Genomic DNA, 6000 nt, shown 5'->3' with positions numbered 1-6000 from the left:
CTAATGTGTCTTGGCTAAGGTGTCTTGGCTAAGGTGTCTTGGCTAATGTGTCTTGGCTAAGGTGTCTTGGCTAAGGTGTCTTGGCTAATGTGTCTTGGCTAAGGTGTCTTGGCTAATGTGTCTTGGCTGATGTGTCTTGGCTAATGTGTCTTGGCTAAGGTGTCTTGGCTAATGTGTCTTGGCTAAGGTGTCTTGGCTAAGGTGTCTTGGCTAATGTGTCTTGGCTAAGGTGTCTTGGCTAAGGTGTCTTGGCTAAGGTGTCTCGGCTTATATGTCTTGGCTAATGTGTCTTGGCTAATGTGTCTTGGATAAGGTGTCTTGGCTAAGGTGTCTTGGCTAATGTGTCTTGGCTAATGTGTCTTGGCTAAGGTGTCTTGGCTAAGGTGTGTTGGCTAAGGTGTCTTGGCTAAGGTGTCTTGGCTAAGGTGTCTTGGCTAAGGTGTCTTGGCTAATGTGTCTTGGCTAATGTGTCTTGGCTAAGGTGTCTTGGCTAATGTGTCTTGGCTAAGGTGTCTTGGCTAAGGTGTCTTGGCTAATGTGTCTTGGCTAATGTGTCTTGGCTAATGTGTCTTGGCTAAGGTGTCTTGGCTAATGTGTCTTGGCTAAGGTGTCTTGGCTAAAGTGTCTTGGCTAAGGTGTCTTGGCTAAGGTGTCTTGGCTAAGGTGTCTTGGCTAATGTGTCTTGACTAAGGTGTCTTGGCTAATGTGTCTTGGCTAATGTGTCTTGGCTAAGGTGTCTTGGCTAATGTGTCTTGGCTAAGGTGTTTTGGCTAAGGTGTCTTGGCTAAGGTGTCTCGGCTAATGTGTCTTGGCTAATGTGTCTTGGCTAAGGTGTCTTGGCTAAGGTGTCTTGGCTAAGGTGTCTTGGCTAAGGTGTCTTGGCTAATGTGTCTCGGCTAATGTGTCTTGGATAATGTGTCTTGGCGAAGGTGTCTTGGCTAAGGTGTCTTGGCTAAGGTGTCTCGGCTAATGTGTCTTGGCTAATGTGTCTTGGCTAAGGTGTCTTGGCTAAGGTGTCTTGGCTAAGGTGTCTTGGCTAATGTGTCTTGGCTAATGTGTCTTGGCTAAGGTGTCTTGGCTAAGGTGTCTTGGCTAAGGTGTCTTGGCTAATGTGTCTTGGCTAAGGTGTCTTGGCTAATGTGTCTTGGCTAAGGTGTCTTGGCTAAGGTGTCTTGGCTAATGTGTCTTGGCTAATGTGTCTTGGCTAAGGTGTATTGGCTAAGGTGTCTTGGCTAATGTGTCTTGGCTAAGGTGTCTTGGCTAAGGTGTCTTGGCTAAGGTGTCTTGGCTAATGTGTCTTGGCTAATGTGTCTTGGCTAATGTGTCTTGGCTAATGTGTCTTGGCTAAAGTGTCTTGGCTAAGGTGTCTTGGCTAAGGTGTCTTGGCTAAGGTGTCTTGGCTAATGTGTCTTGGCTAAGGTGTCTTAGCTAGTGTGTCTTGGCTAAGGTGTCTTGGCTAATGTGTCTTGGCTAATGTGTCTTGGCTAAGGTGTCTTGGCTAATGTGTCTTGGCTAATGTGTCTCGGCTAATGTGTCTTGGCTAATGTGTCTTGGCTAAGGTGTCTTGGCTAATGTGTCTTGGCTAAGGTGTCTTGGCTAATGTGTCTTGGCTAAGGTGTCTTGGCCAAGGTGTCTTGGCTAATGTGTCTTGGCTAAGGTGTCTTGGCTAAGGTGTTTTGGCTAATGTGTCTTGGCTAAGGTGTCTTGGCTAATGTGTCTTGGCTAAGGTGTCTTGGCTAATGTGTCTTGGCTAATGTGTCTTGGCTAAGGTGTCTTGGCTAAGGTGTCTTGGCTAATGTGTCTCGGCTAATGTGTCTTGGATAATGTGTCTTGGCTAAGGTGTCTTGGCTAAGGTGTCTTGGCTAAGGTTTCTCGGCTAAGGTGTCTTGGCTAAGGTGTCTTGGCTAAGGTGTCTTGGCTAAGGTGTCTTGGCTAATGTGTCTTGGCTAATGTGTCTTGGCTAATGTGTCTTGGCTAATGTGTCTTGGCTAAGGTGTCTTGGCTAATGTGCCTTGGCTAAGGTGTCTTGGCTAAGGTGTCTTGGCTAATGTGTCTCGGCTAATGTGTCTTGGCTAAGGTGTCTTGGCTAATGTGTCTTGGCTAAGGTGTCTTGGCTAATGTGTCTTGGCTAAGGTGTCTTGGCTAAGGTGTCTTGGCTAAGGTGTCTTGGCTAATGTGTCTCGGCTAATGTGTCTTTTCTAATGTGTCTTGGCTAAGGTGTCTTGGCTAATGTGTCTTGGCTAAGGTGTCTTGGCTAATGTATCTTGGCTAAGGTGTCTTGGCTAAGGTGTCTTGGCTAAGGTGTCTTGGCTAAGGTGTCTTGGCTAAGGTGTCTTGGCTAAGGTGTCTTGGCTAAGGTGTCTTGGCTAAGGTGTCTTGGCTAATGTGTCTCGGCTAATGTGTCTTGGCTAATGTGTCTTGGCTAAGGTGTCTTGGCTAATGTGTCTTGGCTAAGGTGTCTTGGCTAAGGTGTCTTGGCTAAGGTGTCTTGGCTAAGGTGTCTTGGCTAATGTGTCTTGGCTAATGTGTCTTGGCTAAGGTGTCTTGGCTAAGGTGTCTTGGCTAAGGTGTCTTTGCAAATGTGTCTTGGCTAATGTGTCTTGGCTAATGCGTCTTGGCTAAGGTGTCTTGGCTAAGCTGTCTTGGCTAATGTGTCTTGGCTAAGGTGTCTTGGCAAATGCGTCTTGGCTAAAGTGCCTTGGCTAAGGTGTCTTGGCTAAGGTGTTTTGGCTAATGTGTCTTGGCTAATGTGTCTTGGCTAATGTGTCTTGGCTAATGTGTCTTGGCTAATGTGTCTTGGCTAAGGTGTCTTGGCTAATGTGTCTTGGCTAAGGTGTCTTGGCTAATGTGTCTTGGCTAAGGTGTCTTGGCTAAGGTGTCTTGGCTAAGGTGTCTTGGCTAAGGTGTCTTGGCTAATGTGTCTTGGCTAAGGTGTCTTGGCTAATGTGTCTTGGCTAAGGTGTCTTGGCTAAGGTGTCTTGGCTAATGTGTCTTGGCTAAGGTGTCTTGGCTAATGTGTCTTGGCTAAGGTGTCTTGGCTAAGGTGTCTTGGCTAATGTGTCTCGGCTAATGTGTCTTGGCTAATGTGTCTTGGCTAAGGTGTCTTGGCTAAGGTGTCTCGGCTAATGTGTCTTGGCTAATGTGTCTTGGCTAAGGTGTCTTGGCTAAGGTGTCTTGGCTAAGGTGTCTTGGCTAATGTGTCTCGGCTAATGTGTCTTGGCTAATGTGTCTTGGCTAAGGTGTCTTGGCTAATGTGTCTTGGCTAAGGTGTCTTGGCTAAGGTGTCTTGGCTAAGGTGTCTTGGCTAAGGTGTCTTGGCTAATGTGTCTTGGCTAAGGTGTCTTGGCTAATGTATCTTGGCTAAGGTGTCTTGGCTAAGGTGTCTCGGCTAATGTGTCTTGGCTAATGTGTCTTGGCTAAGGTGTCTTGGCTAATGTGTCTTGGCTAAGGTGTCTTGGCTAATGTGTCTCGGCTAATGTGTCTTGGCTAAGGTGTCTTGGCTAAGGTGTCTTGGCTAAGGTGTCTTGGCTAATGTGTCTTGGCTAAGGTGTCTTGGCTAATGTGTCTTGGCTAATGTGTCTTGGCTAAAGTGTCTTGGCTAAGGTGTCTCGGCTAATGTGTCTTGGCTAATGTGTCTTGGCTAATGTGTCTTGGCTAAGGTGTCTTGGCTAATGTGTCTTGGCTAATGTGTCTTGGCTAATGTGTCTTGGCTAATGTGTCTTGGCTAAGGTGTGTTGGCTAAGGTGTCTTGGCTAATGTGTCTTGGCTAAGGTATCTTGGCTAATGTGTCTCGGCTAATGTGTCTTGGCTAAAGTGTCTTGGCTAAGGTGTCTTGGCTAATGTGTCTTGGCTAAGGTGTCTTGGCTAAGGTGTCTTGGCTAATGTGTCTTGGATAAGGTGTCTTGGGTAATGTGTCTTGGCTAATGTGTCTTGGCTAATGTGTCTTGGCTAAGGTGTCTTGGCTAAGGTGTCTTGGCTAAGGTGTCTTGGCTAAGGTGTCTTGGCTAAGGTGTCTTGGCTAATGTGTCTTGGCTAATGTGTCTTGGCTTAGGTGTCTTAGCTAATGTGTCTTGGCTAAGGTGTCTTGGCTAATGTGTCTTGGCTAATGTGTCTCGGCTAATGTGTCTTGGCTAATGTGTCTTGGATAAGGTGTCTTGGCTAATGTGTCTTGGCTAAGGTGTCTTGGCTAAAGTGTCTTGGCTAAGGTGTCTTGGCTAAGGTGTCTTGGCTAAGGTGTCTTGGCTAAGGTGTCTTGGCTAATGTGTCTTGGCTAAGGTGTCTTGGCTAATGTGTCTTGGCTAAGGTGTCTTGGCTAAGGTGTCTTGGCTAATGTGTCTTGGCTAAGGTGTCTTGGCTAAGGTGTCTTGGCTAATGTGTCTTGGCTAATGTGTCTTGGCTAATGTGTCCTGGCTAAGGTGTCTTGGCTAATGTGTCTTGGCTAATGTGTCTTGGCTAAGGTGTCTTGGCTAATGTGTCTCGGCTAATGTGTCTTGGATAATGTGTCTTGGCGAAGGTGTCTTGGCTAAGGTGTCTTGGCTAAGGTGTCTCGGCTAATGTGTCTTGGCTAATGTGTCTTGGCTAAGGTGTCTTGGCTAAGGTGTCTTGGCTAATGTGTCTTGGCTAATGTGTCTTGGCTAATGTGTCTTGGCTAAGGTGTCTTGGCTAAGGTGTCTTGGCTAAGGTGTCTTGGCTAATGTGTCTTGGCTAAGGTGTCTTGGCTAATGTGTCTTGGCTAAGGTGTCTTGGCTAAGGTGTCTTGGCTAATGTGTCTTGGCTAATGTGTCTTGGCTAAGGTGTATTGGCTAAGGTGTCTTGGCTAATGTGTCTTGGCTAAGGTGTCTTGGCTAATGTGTCTTGGCTAAGGTGTCTTGGCTAAGGTGTCTTGGCTAATGTGTCTTGGCTAATGTGTCTTGGCTAATGTGTCTCGGCTAAGGTGTCTTGGCTAAGGTGTCTTGGCTAAGGTGTCTTGGCTAAGGTGTCTTGGCTAATGTGTCTTGGCTAAGGTGTCTTAGCTAATGTGTCTTGGCTAAGGTGTCTTGGCTAATGTGTCTTGGCTAATGTGTCTTGGCTAAGGTGTCTTGGCTAAGGTGTCTTGGCTAAGGTGTCTTGGCTAAGGTGTCTCGGCTAATGTGTCTTGGCTAAGGTGTCTTGGCTAATGTGTCTTGGCTAAGGTGTCTTGGCTAAGGTGTCTTGGCTAAGGTGTCTTGGCTAATGTGTCTTGGCTAATGTGTCTTGGCTAATGTGTCTTGGCTAAGGTGTCTTGGCTAATGTGTCTTGGCTAAGGTGTCTTGGCTAAGGTGTCTTGGCTAAGGTGTCTTGGCTAATGTGTCTTGGCTAAGGTGTCTCGGCTAATGTGTCTTGGATAATGTGTCTTGGCTAAGGTGTCTTGGTTAAGGTTTCTCGGCTAATGTGTCTTGGCTAAGGTGTCTTGGCTAAGGTGTCTTGGCTAAGGTGTCTTGGCTAATGTGTCTTGGCTAATGTGTCTTGGCTAATGTGTCTTGGCTAATGTGTCTTGGCTAAGGTGTCTTGGCTAATGTGTCTTGGCTAAGGTGTCTTGGCTAAGGTGTCTTGGCTAATGTGTCTCGGCTAATGTGTCTTGGCTAAGGTGTCTTGGCTAAGGTGTCTCGGCTAATGTGTCTTGGCTAATGTGTCTTGGCTAAGGTGTCTTGGCTAAGGTGTCTTGGCTAAGGTGTCTTGGCTAATGTGTCTCGGCTAATGTGTCTTGGCTAATGTATCTTGGCTAAGGTGTCTTGGCTAATGTGTCTTGGCTAAGGTGTCTTGGCTAATGTATCTTGGCTAAGGTGTCTTGGCTAAGGTGTCTTGGCTAATGTGTCTTGGCTAATGTGTCTTGGCTAAGGTGTCTTGGCTAAGGTGTCTTGGCTAAGGTGTCTTGGCTAAGCTGTCTTGGCTAAGGTGTCTTGGCTAAGGTGTCTTGGCTAATGTGTCTTGGCTAATGTGTCTTGGCTAAAGTGTCTTGGCTAAGGTGTCTCGGCTAATGTG

At 46.8% G+C, this 6000-nt stretch overlaps 1 long non-coding RNA gene across 1 annotated transcript in view; it reads left to right on the top strand.

The window, feature by feature from the left end:
* Nucleotides 1-294: 294 nt before the first annotated feature.
* Nucleotides 295-6000, top strand: part of LOC125774547 (uncharacterized) — a 114145-nt gene continuing 108439 nt past the window's right edge. Inside the window, exon 1 of the long non-coding RNA XR_007421035.1 lies at nt 295-411. This is a non-coding gene — a long non-coding RNA (uncharacterized LOC125774547). The remainder of the gene's footprint in view (nt 412-6000) is intronic.

The sequence above is a fragment of the Anopheles funestus genome, unplaced genomic scaffold, assembly GCF_943734845.2.
Source record: "Anopheles funestus unplaced genomic scaffold, idAnoFuneDA-416_04 scaffold_27_ctg1, whole genome shotgun sequence".
Lineage (NCBI taxonomy): Eukaryota > Metazoa > Arthropoda > Insecta > Diptera > Culicidae > Anopheles > Anopheles funestus.
This window is presented reverse-complemented; position numbering and strand designations above follow the sequence as displayed.